The 13035-nt window shown below is 43.3% G+C and overlaps 1 pseudogene; it reads left to right on the forward strand.

The window, feature by feature from the left end:
• The first annotated feature begins 1314 nt into the window (after positions 1–1314).
• On the forward strand, positions 1315–2796 carry LOC103110870 (diablo IAP-binding mitochondrial protein-like; annotated as a pseudogene).
• The last annotated feature ends 10239 nt before the right edge of the window (positions 2797–13035 follow it).

The raw sequence follows: 13035 nt of genomic DNA on the forward strand, positions 1-13035 counted from the left end.
GTAAATTCCAGGTGGATCAAAGATTTGGATGCTAGATCAGAAACTATCAAATACTTAGAGGAAAATATTAGCAGAACTTTTTTCAATATAAATTTTAAAGGCATCCTCTTCTTTTTTTAATAGCTTTTTTAAATCTTTATTTATTTATTGGATAAAGACATCCAGAAATCCAGATGGAAGGGTGAGAGAGAGAGGGAGAGAGACAGAGAAATATCTGCAGCCCTGCTTCACCACTCAAGAGGCTTTCCCCCTGCAAGTGGGCACCAGGAGCTCGAACCTGGGTCCTTGCGCACTGTAACATGTGCGCCACTGCCCAGCCTCCTAAAGGCATCTTCAATGATACAAATCCAATTAGAAAGAAGACTAAAAACAAAAATAAACCAATGGGACTATATCAAATTAAAAAGCTTCTGCACAGAAACCACTACCCAAACAAAGAGACCCCCCACAGAGTGGGATAAGATCTTTACATGCCAAGAGGCTAATAACCAAAATATATAAAGAGCTCACCAAACTCAGGAATAAAAAAACAAATGACCTCATCCAAAAATGGGGAGAGGATATGAACTAAATAACCAAAGAGAGATCTAAAAGACCAATAAACATATGAAAAAAATGCTCCAAGTCTTTGATTATCAAAGAAATGCAAATACAATGAGCTACCATTTCACTCCTGTGAGAATGTCATACATCAGAAAAGGTAGCAGCAACAAATGCTGGAGAGGTTGTAGGGACAAAGGAACCCTCCTGCACTGCTGGTTGGAATGCAAATTGCCCCAACTCCTGTGGAGAGCAGTCTGGAGAATTCTCAGAAGGCTAGAAGTGGACCTATCCTATGACCCTGCAATTCCTCTCCTGGGGATATATTCTAAGGAACCAAAAATACTCATCCAAAAAGATTTGTGCATACCTATGTTCATAGCAGCACAATTTGTAATAGTCAAAACCTGGAAGCAACCCAGGTGTCCAACAACAGATGAGTGGCTGAACAAGTTGTGGTCTATATACACAATGGAATACTACTCAGCTATTAAAAGTGGTGAATTCACCTTCGTTACCTCATCTTGGATGGAGCTTGAAGGAATCATGTTAAGTGAGATCAACCAGAAAGACAAGGATGAATATGGGATGATCCCACTCACAGAGGGAAGTTGAAAAATAAGATCAAAAGGGAAAACACTAAGCAAAACTTGGGCTGGAGTTGGTGTATTGCACCAAAGTAAAAGAGTCTGGGGTGGGGGGTGGGAAGTGTTCAGGTCCTGGAACATGATGGCAGAGGAGGACCTGGTGGGGGTTGAATGGAAATATGGAAAACTGAGAAATGTTGCACATGTATAAACTACTGTATTTTGCTGTTGACAGTAAACCATCAATCCTCCAAAAAAAACTAAAAAAAGAATATTCTCTCAGAGAGTATGGGTAGATAGCATAATGGTTATGCAAAGAGAATTTCATGCCTGAGGCTCTGAAGTCCCAGGTTCAATCCCCCACAGGGATTGCCAGGGGGATCAATGTTCTGGTAAAAAAAAAAAAATTCCTCCCAGTATATGATGGAAAAAAGTTTATAGATTTTGGAATCAGAAACAACAGCACTAGAATCTCACCTTCAGGTGTCTGTCTGTCATCTGACCGCAGGATGGTGACCCTGAGGCGTTGGCTGTGTCCGGGCTTAAATTCCTTCTATAGGTACAAGTAGTATGGGCTGGTCGTCAGCAACTTGAAGAAGCACTGCTTCTTGGACTTGCTAAGGCCATGGCACAAGATGGTTGCGCTTGGATTCAGTGTGAGCTTGTGTGCGTCCGATTGCGCAGAAATTGGAACCTCACTCTCTTAGTAATGATGCACTAATGAGGAGAGCCCTGTCTCTGGTAACAGACAGTACCTCTACCTTTCTCTCTCAGACAACATACACTTTGATTGAAGCAATCACTGAATATACTAAGGCTGTTTATACCTTAATTTCTTTGTATTGACAATATACAAGTTTACTTGGGAAAATGAATTCACAGGAGGAAGATGAAGTGTGGCAGGTGATCATAGGAGCCAGAGTTGAGATGACTTCAAAACAGCAAGAATATTTGAAATTGGAAACCACTTGGATGACTGCAGTAGGACTTTCAGAGATGGCAGCAGAAGCTGCCTACTAAACTGGTGGGTTAAACTTTATTTTGCAATACCATCTAAGCTTCCATCTAGCTATAAAACTGAGGGATTTATGTTAGGTGGTTGAGGGCTCATTGTGAACATTTTTCCCATCTGTTAACCAAAATTATTGCACAATAGGAAAAAATTAACTTATTCTTTAAACCAAAGACTAGAAGCCAGACTGTTAGTATTAGATAGATACTAAATAACAATAACAATAAAATTTTCAGTTTCCAAAAAGAAAGAATCTCACCTCCACTGGCTTGGTAAAGTCAATTTCCTCAATTTATTTCATGGTATCACTAATATAGTAGTATTTTTGAAAAATGAGTATTTGAGTTGCCTTTCCATATTTAAAAGGCAAGGATAGGTCTTTAAACAGATGGATAAACAGATTCACAGAGTCAGAGCAATCTCACCATTTTCTAAAGTCTGTAAAGCAACAGAAAGCCTACAAAGAGATCACACACCTCTCGCTCACTAGTGTCTCACTCACTAGCTTTAAATTGGTCTGAAACAGTGATTCATATTCTTAATAACTGGAAACAAATTCTAGATTCACCTGGTTCTTCAGATTTTGAGGGAACACACTGGCTGTGCCACAGCTCCAACATGTCCAAGCTGATGCCACAATCTGAGACCCAGGATTGAAAACAGGGTTGTGTGGGGTTAGCCTCAAGGGTGATATGTATGACTGCTGGGAGGAGGACACAGTAAGGTGACAGGAGATTGTGTCCAGAGAATCCTTGCCCAGCATGACTGCCACTGGAAAATGAGAATGGACATGGCACTCATTGTGTATTTTTATGATGCTGGATGAATTTAATCCTTTTCTGCCTAGGGCAGTTCCCTCTTCATAGGAGTCTTGGGGATTTGACCAATTGTAAGAATTTCTGTGGTGATATTAAAACTCATTTTATGAGGTCAACAGTCATTACTTTCAAATCATAAATTACATCCTTTGAAACAACCAAAATGACTGCCTTGAAAATAAAATTCATTTGATGATGAAAAATATAGTCCTAGAAAAATACCAAAATGAAAGTCAAGATTTTCACTTCTGCCTTAGTCCTGAAGATGAGGTCAGTGTCTGGTGTCATGTGAGGGGCCAGACCCTCAGACAAGGCACCCTTTTTGTTTCAAGCTGTGGAAGGAACAGCAAATAAACCCAGGTACACAAGATTTAGAAGGAAGGAGAGGAAAAGGAAAGGGCTACCTCAGCTCACCACACCCATCCTTGGCTTGGTTACCTGGGTCATGCATGTTACTTCTTCAACATGGCAGCAATGTGACTTCCCTCTGTCCTGTCTTTCTGCTCCTCACTGTGTTTTCTTTTCTTGCTCCATACAATAATCTTTTTTTTTTTTTATTAAAGAAAGTTAAATTTTTAAAAAAATTTATTTTCCCTTTTGTTTCCCTTGTTGTCTTTTTATTGTTGTTGTGCCAGGCTAGCATGGGGCTGCCTATTTCTGGGTGTGTACTCTCTGGGTTGGAGAGAACTCAACCGGAGCCAGCCTGGGTTGCTACTCACTCAGTGATGAGAGAGAGAGATGACTCAGGAACCAAGCTCGTGGCGGCGAGACAGTGCAATTTCTTTATTGATCAGAGAGCCAAGGCTTTTAAAGGGCAGACCCAGAAGTGGCAAGCCGGAAATGGAAATGGCTAGGAAAGGGGCAGAGAAAGGCAAAAGGGGATGGAAAGGTAGGAAGGCAAAATGGAGATGGAAAGGTAGGAACTTCCTTAGCAACTGTTGCGAGGGTTTTAACTGGTAGGATTAATAATACCTGCAGGCAGAAAGGGCCTTGGGGGTAGAAAGAAGATAGATCAAAGGAATAGAATGGGTGAGGATCTTTCAGGCAAAACAATGATTATGTAGATAGGCCATAGTATCAGCAATGCAGGGTGGATCAGGGGGAGCTGGTTTAATGTTTTAAGGAATGCCAGGCTCCTGGAGGCAGAAAAATGCGGAGTGCTTTGTGAGGCTCCCCACAATTTCCCAACATTGTATTGATGTCGTTGTTGTTAGATAGGACAGAGAGAAATGGAAAGAGGAGGGAAAGACAGAGAGAGGGAGAGAAAGATAGACACCTGCAGACCTGCTTCACCGCCTGTGAGGCAACTCCCCTGCAGGTAGGGAGCTGGGGGCTTGAACTGGGATCCTTACGCCGATCCTTGTGCTTTGTGCCACCTGTGCTTAACCCGCTGCACTACTGCCCGACTCCCCACCAATGATCTTAAGAAGTTATTATCTGGAACTCCTCGGATAAAGTGGCTTGTGGTGATTTTTATGTAGGAAATGCTTTCTGTGAGTTCTTTCCCCCCTCCTAAACATTCACGGCAGACATCAGCAGTTGTAATAAGACTATTAGTTAACAAACAGCAGAGCCAGAGTGATGGTTTCTGCATTGTCCCCAGGGTCCAAGCAATGGTGCTTAAAGAGTTACAGAGACCTTCATATCTTCAGAGATTTTCACTATTTCTTGTGTGTGTGTGTGTGTGTGTGTGTGTGATTGTTCACACACACTCACTAGAGAGTGAGTCAGCCAGTGAACATGTGAAAGGAGGAAAGCAGAGTCCCACCTTCTAGCATTCTTAAGACCTGAAGGCTCCCAGTTATTTCTGAAAGTTTTTCTAGCAATTTTTTCCCTCCATTTATTTCTCTCTGTTTTAGAAGAGAACTCCACTTGGCTAGTTTAAACATGTAAGGTATGGTTTGGGAATGCACAAACTTGAAGCAATGTTTTGGGGAACAGCTTTCATTGGTTGTCAACTACAGACATTTCTGCTGTGTACCAGGTGGTATCGGGCACGAGGGTGGTTGCACACTTTCAGGGGAATCACTGATAGTCTCATCTATACTTACTGGGAAATGTCAAGGGTCACAGATGAATGCAGGATGGGGAAGCACAGGGAAAAACTGATGAATCTAGGTAGGCAAAGGTTAGGTATGGGGGCAGCGAATATGGTGACTTTATGAACAATTCCAACCAGAACTTTTCTAACCACATGACTCCTCTGAACTCACTGGATTGAGGATATTTGGGTGGAGACTGTGACTGATTTTGGCTGTGTGCAAAAATAAAAATTAAGTGAAATTTAAAAGTTAAATTAAATTTAAAAGTTAAGTTAAATTCTTGCTGTGTGCAATAATCAAAATTAAGGTTAAAAAAATATTTTGTGGGGCCAGGCTGTGCCGCACATGGTTGAGTACACACATTACAGTGCACAAGGACCGAGACTCAAGCCCCACCTGCATGGAGAAAGCTTCACAAGTGGTGAAGCAGGGCTGCAGGTGTCTCTCTGTTTCTTTCCCATTGTATCTTCTCCTCCCTTCTCAACTTCTCTCTGTCCCTATCCAATAATTTTAAAAAATCTTTCTACTTCATATTTAGGCACCATTGGGATTCCTGGCAATGGAGTAACACTAGGCCTGTCCTACAGGTGAGGAAATTGTTCCTTGGTGGATGAAATTTTGTTGCATCTCCCCTGGAAGAGCAGACAGGCCAGGCCCCCACTCTGTATTCTGTGTCTGGGCTGTGGTTTGGAGTCTTTGGGAACTTCTTCGCATTCTAGAAGGACATTTAGACACTAGCATAATAAAGACCTAAGAAAAGCTGTGGAATAACACAGCAGTTGCACACAGAAGTCAGCCTGAGAGGTGGACACATGGATGAAGCATCCGACTCTCAAACAATAGAGGCCTTCGGTTTGACCCTTGGCATTTCATGTGCCAGAATGATGCTCTGGCTCTCTGCATCATTCTCCTTTTTCTTTCTTTCTTTCTCTCTATCTTTCTTTCTTCTCCTTATTCTTTTCTTTTTATTATTATTATTAATTTTATTTATAAAAAGGAAACACTGACAAAACCATAGGATAAGAGGGGTACAATTCCCACCACCAGAACTCTGTATCCCATCCCCTTCCCTGATAGCTTTCCTATTCTTTAACTCTCTGGGAGTATGGACCCAAGGTCATTGTGGGTGCAGAAGGTGGATGGTCTGGCTTCTATAATTGCTTCCCTGCTGAACATGGGCATTGACAGGTCTACCCATACTACCAGCCTATCTCTCTCTTTCCCTAGTGGGGCGGGGCTCTGGGGAATCAGAGCTCCAGGACACACTGGTGGGGTTGTCTGCCCAGGGAAGTCTGGTTAGCATCATGCTAGCCTCTGGAACCTGGTGGCTGAAAAGAGAATTAACATATAAAACCAAACAAATTGTTGACTAATCATGAACCTAAAGGCTGGAATAGTGCAGATGAAGAGTTGGGGGGGGGGGGAATAGGACCTTGCCCTCAACTTGGATCAACCACGGTAGAGAATGTTCCAACCTCTGAAGGGAGGCTGGACAACATACTCTATACTACACCCGAGGAAGATGGGTCCTGATATTGGGGCAGCCTGGAATGTTATTACTCATAACCACAGAATGTGAGCTTAGAGCTACAGGGATGCAGAGGTCACACAGGCTCCTAAGCTGAATATGGGCCCCAGATCACATCAAATAGATGGGGTTTACAGTCAACAATATTTGTACACCTTTCCCATATTTGGGAGCTACTCTCTTTTCTTTTTAACCAGAGCACTGCTCAGCTCTGGTTTATGGTGAAACAAAGGCCTGAAACTGGGACCTCAGATCCTCAGGCCTGAGAGTCTGTCTGTTTGCATAACCATTAAGCTATCTCTCCCATTCTCTGTTCTTTTTAAAAATATCTTTGGGCTGGAGGTAGATAGCATAATGGTTCTGCAAAGAGTCTCTCATGCCTGAGTCCCCAAGTCCCAGGTTCAATCCCTTTACCACCATAAACTAGAGCTGATCTGTGCTCTGGTTAAAGAAAAAAAAGGAAAAAAAAATTTTTTTGCTTTATTTTTATTTTACTTTCTGTATGTTTGATAGGACAGAGAGAATTTGAGAGTGGAGGGGAAGACAGTGAGGGAGAAAAAGAGACATATGCAACTCTTCTTCTTGAAGCTTGCCCCCTGCAGCTGGGAACTGAGACCCTGTTCATGGTAACGTGTGCTCGACCAAGTGCATCACCATCAGGCCTTGCTGTCTTTTCATTAATAAAGAAATTATATATATTTGAAGTTGCATTCAAGAGGCCCTGGTTTTGGCCCTGGCCAAAACTTAATCAGCTAAACAAAAGGACATGACATCTGTTTTTGAGAGTTTGGTGCCTGACGCACTGCCTACTTGGAAGGCAAGTGTCTGGCTTGATTTTTTTTCAGTAAGGAGAGAACAAGTAGAACCTTTTTTGCATGGGCTCCTTTCTGGTGAGGGGGAGACTGTCCTGGCCTTGCCCCTCTAGTGGGAATGGGAGCCTGACCCTGAACCCTGTTGGAATTTTGAAAATCACTAAGGGAGTATAGTGGTAGAGAAGCCCAAGGTTCAGGGGCCTAAGGAAGGACCTGAAAGGAGGGTCTTCACTAAGTCCTTTTAAATACGATTTCTCTTCTCTTCAGCTTTCCCTTCTCCTAGGGACAAAGTAAAAGAATTTCTTAAGGACTGCCAGAAGGAATTTGCCGGACTATGCTGCAAAACATATAGGAGAGCACCAAAACTTTCTTTTTTGCCAGAATTAAAACCTTAGGAGTTGCTCTGCCATCTTCCAGGGCAGCCTGAGCCCAGGCCCCAGCAGTGAGGAAATGTCACAGCAGGGACCAAGGGTGATTGGTTTGGGTCTCACTCTCTGGAGGAGAGAGATTCCGAAAACATTGTCTGTGAAATGAATTTCTTTTTTAAATTTTCTTTCTCTCTCTTTTTCTCCCTTCCTTTCTTTTTGAAGGGGAGGGGAAGATAGAGAGAGAAAGACACCTGCAGCCCTGCTTCACCATTTGTGAATTGACCCCCTGCAGGTGGAGAGTAGGGAGCTTAAACTGGGATCCTTGTGTGGTTCCTTGTGCTTTGTACTATGTGCGCTTAACCCGGTGTGCCACTGCTCAGCCCCCTGTGAAATGAATTTTTATTAGCTGAATAGTTTATAGGCCCAGTGGCATTAAATTTAAAGATTGTTGTCCAGGTATGTACCTTACCTGTAGACTACATGCTTTTTATTTATGAGGCCCTGGGTTCTATCCCCATCATAAATAAACAGAATATACTAGTCTTATTCTCAATGTTGACACCATCTCCCCAGACAGTACCTTTAGCCCACTTGCATGTTAGCTGTTGGGCTTAGGCAAAAATTACTAAAGTCATGGGCCCCTTGGAATATACCTAAAATAGACCTACTAGTTTTTTTCCAAAATGAGGACACCAAATCTCAGCTGCTTTATTCTTGCCTTTAGGTTCCTGATTATTAAACAATTTGTTCTGCTTTATATCTTAATGCTCTTCGGTCACCAAGTTGCAGATGCTACCATGACACCATCCTGACTTCCGTGAGCAGACGACCTCACCAACGAGTCCTGGAACCCCATCTTCCAGCCCTGCCCCTCTAGAGAAAGACAGAAACAGGCTGGGAGTATGGATCCACCTGCCAATGTCCATGTCCAGCAGGGAAGCAATTACAGGAGCCAGACCTCCTACCTTCTGCCCCCCATAATGATCCTGGGTCCATACTCCCTGAGGGAACAAGAACAGGGAAGCTTCCAATGGAGGAGATGGGATACAAACTCTGGTGGTGGGAATTGTGTGGAACTGTACCCCTGTTATCTTACAATCTTGTTGTTATTAAATCACTAATAAAAATATTTCAAAAATATTCCCTGCCCACACCAAGTTAGGGCCTTGCTCACTAATAAATGATTATACTATTCTTAAGCTTCTCTTATTTCTTAGTTCAGATAGAGGGACAAAGAGGGAGTCACGTCTCAGAACCAGAGCTGTCTCTGCCCTGTAGATTTCTTGTCAGGGGCTGGGACTCAGCTTTGGGCCGTTTGCAGGAAGTTAGGAGCTCACTCAGTGAGTAATCCCTCCAGCCCTAATCAAACTTTCTTAAACAGTTATTTGAAGAAAAAGCCACAATATAAAGACGATATAGGGGGGCAGGCAGTAGCGCACACAGTACAAATCACAAGCACCCACACAAGGATCCGGGTTTTAGCCCCAGCTCCCCACCTGCGGGTGGTGGAGGGGGGGTCGCTTCGCAAGCGGTGAAGAAGCAAGGCTGCAGGTGTCTTCCTTTTTCTCTACCTCTTTATCTTGTCCTCTCTCAATTCCTCTCTATTCTAAACTCCTCCCCCTCCCCCCCAAAAAAGGGAAAATAAAGGCGATATAAAGACAAAGTTGAGATTGAAAAGCGCCACCTGCTGGGGAGGAAATCATTCCTCCCAGCAGCCAAAGCAGGACCTGGTGTGTGTGACCCTGCCCCTCGCACAAGGCCTCGGTTTAGTAGCTACACTTGGCCACTGTCCTGAAATTCCAGCACACTTGGTACAGAAGGCCCTTATGTTTGTGTTTTGCCCCGACCCCCTCGGATTATATAACGGAGTCCTTGTAGTGCTTTCTGTCACTGAAATAAGAAACCCAATAACTGGTTTTCTGGGGGTGAAGGAAGACCTCACTTATGAAATTCCTGGGTCCAGCCTTGGCTCTCCCACCTCCTGCAACCTTTCTTGTCTTTAGCTCTCTGCTGCAGCAGGACTCAGGGACACTGGAAGGGAGAAAATGAAATTCACAGAGAATGCTTGACACTCCAGTTTTTGCTTCCGGCTCTGCTCATGTTGACCCCTGCCCAGGAGGCCTCTTGTTTCCTCATCCCTTTTCTGGCATCCATCCTCCCTGCTGCTAAAGTCATTTTGGTGCTCACATGCTGGTGTAGTCTTTCACCATAGTCACCACATCAGATCCCACTTTTCTGTGTTGTCTTCCACTACCTGGTGAGCCCCTGCAGGTAGACACTGAACCTCACCCCAAATGTCAGACTCCTGGTATGAGCTGTGGGCCTTACCAGGCTGTACCCGTCTCAAGACCAATTTCTCCATTAAGCACAACAAAGGACTGAGACACACAAAATGTATGTGTGCATTGTGAAATGTTTATTGATTTGCCTTTGGTTTATAATACTATGTAATTTTAAGGAGCATGGCTTCACTTCGTGATATGTGTATACTTCACCCTGTCCACCATCATCTGTTGTCCCCCTCTGTCTGTTACTATTCCAGTGTGTGAGTTCTTGGTCTTGTGCTAACAAGGAATTCTAGAGCACAACAAAAGAGTTGGAAAAGAGTGGAAATGCAGAGTCAGGCTGTAGCACAGCAGGTTGAACCCAGGTGGTGCTAAGCACAAGGATCCTGGTTCGGTTTGAGCCCTGGCTCCCCACCTGCAGGGTAGTCCCTTCACAGGCAGTGAAGCAGGTCTGCAGGTGTCTATCTTTCTGTCTTCCCCCATCTCTCTCCATTTCTCTCTGTCCTATCCAACAAAGACGACAACAATAATAATAACTACAAGAATAAAAAGCAAAAGGGGAATAAATAAATAAAAGAGTGGAAATGTAAAGTGCTAAGGACTGAATTCATGCTGGTAAGTCTAGCATGCTGCCTGCTGGGACACTTCCCCAGTTGTCTTTTTTTCTTTACTTAAGATTTTATTTATTGTGGTCCGGGAGGTGGCACAATGGATAAAGTATTGTACTCACAGCCATGAGGTCCTGGGTTTGATCCCCAGCAGCACATGTGCCAGAGTGATGTCTGGTTCTTTCTCTCTCTCCTCTTTTTTTCCTCATAAATAAATAAATAATATTTTTAAAAGATTTTATTTATTTATTAATGAGAAGGTAAGAAGAGAGAAAGAACCAGACATCATGCTGCTGGTACATGTGCTGCTGGGGATTGAACTCAGGACCTCATGCTTGTGAGTCTAATGCCCCATTCATTGAGCCCCCTTCTGGACCACTAGGTTTTTAGGGGTTTTTTGTCCCCCCCTTTTGTTTTGTTTTTAAGTTAAAAATTTATCTGGGTAGGGTGTGTACCTTATCATTGCATAGCCCAGGTTCAAAAGCCCATAACAAACATGAGTTCTACACACTGGGGGGAACTCCCATGCTGTGATAAATCTCCTTTTTTGTCTTGCTAAAGGACTGAAATTGTTAGCTCTGGAACAGTGATATTGCCTATGCATTATCACTGCAAAATAAATAAATAAGTCTCTGAAAGCAAATTAAATCATAGGTTCCTAAATCAGATATCACAGTGGCTCTTTATTTATTTATTTATTTATTTAAACTGGGGCACTGCTCTGCTCTGCTTTAACTTATGGGGATGTGAGGTATTGGACATGGGACTTAGGACCCTCAGGTATGAGAGTCTCTGCATAACCATTATACTATTTTCCCCACCCATGACAGTGGCTCTTTGAAAATGTAGATTTTTCTATGGTTCTGTATATGGTCACTTTAACCTCTTTCAGTCTAACTTCCATGTATGATTTCATTAAACAATGTCTTTCCTTCTACACTTCTTCCGTCTCTCCCCTCTTCATCTTTTCTTTCAACAAATGTTTACTGAGCCACTGTGCTAGTGCAAAGCACAACCCTAAGTACTGGACAGGTATCAGTGACTAAAAACATCAAGGAGTTCTTCCCAGTAGGCTGCTCTGCTGAATGCTATAGGGTGAATGGGTGGCCAAGAAGGATAACCTCAGACAACTATTCATTTATAAAGAAACAGGAAATAGTGGTCTGGGAGGTGGCGCAATGATAAAGCTTTGGACTCTCAAGCATGTGTTCCCGGGTTCGATCCCCGGTGGCACATGTGTCAGAGTGATGTCTGGTGTGATGTCTTTCTCTCTCCTCCTATCTTTCTCAAAAATAAATAAATAAATAAAATCTTTAAAAGAAATAGAAAATATTTTTAAATTTTTATTTATTTCTATATTGGATAGAGAGAGAAATTGAGAGGGGAGGAGGAGGTAGAGGAGAGAGACAGACACCTACAGCCCTGCTTCATCTCTTATGAAGCTTTCCCCCTGCAGGTGGGGACCAGGGGCTCGAACCCAAGTCCTTGTACAGTGTAACATGTGTGCACTTAACCAGGTGCACCACCACCTGGCCACGAAATAGAAAATATTGAGATAACCCTATTTTTTTAGTTATTCTTTCAGTTATTGGGGGTGAAAATGAAGTAAGGTAGAAAGATGAGGGGTAGAATAAAGAGGTGGTAACAGGATATCACTTACGGCTTCTGGAAAATCTCTGTATAGGTATACCAGGCTGGTTCTTGGCATCTTCTAAAGGTCAAAATGACAATGGGGATAAGAAATTACTAAGTCAGGAGTTGGGCAGTGGCGCAGTGGGTTAACCACACATGGTGCAAAGCACAAGGACCAGCCTAAGGAACCCGGTTCAAGCCCCTGGCTCCTCACCTGCAAGGGAGTCGATTCACAAATCTTCAGGTGTCTAGCTTTCTCTCTCCCTCTCTGGTGCCCGAACGTGGGGCCACTGGCTCCACACAAGCGGCAAGACGACCCAGATAAGTATACAGCCGTTTGTCTCTCTGCAGTCTCATGTTTTATGATGGCACTGTGGTTCTTTTTCTCCCTCTTCTTATTTTTCTGAGACCCCTCCGCTATGGAAGACCTTCCTCCTTATGAAGAGGTTTCCCACATCCTCTACTGTTGTTTTCGATGGGTTAGGTTGTTTTCGCCGGGCTGGCTTCACGGGCAGGTAACAGATGACCAGGGACTCATGGTTGAACTGTAGGCAGTATCTCTTTATTCATGCAGGACGCAGCACAATCTAAGACGAGCTAAGTTAAACTCAAAGTACAGTACTCTAAAACTCACAATGCTGTCTTTATATATACTTCCCAAGTAGGGTGGAAACAGGATGTGACATAGAGAGGGTGGAGAGAAAAGTGACTGGTGAAAATCAGGGTGTGATAAAGAGGGGATCAGGGTGTGACAAGGAGGGGGGTGGAGCAAAAACATATCATGAAACAGTGGGGATTGAACC

Source organism: Erinaceus europaeus, chromosome 15 (assembly GCF_950295315.1).
Source record: "Erinaceus europaeus chromosome 15, mEriEur2.1, whole genome shotgun sequence".
In the NCBI taxonomy this organism is placed as follows: Eukaryota; Metazoa; Chordata; class Mammalia; order Eulipotyphla; family Erinaceidae; genus Erinaceus; species Erinaceus europaeus.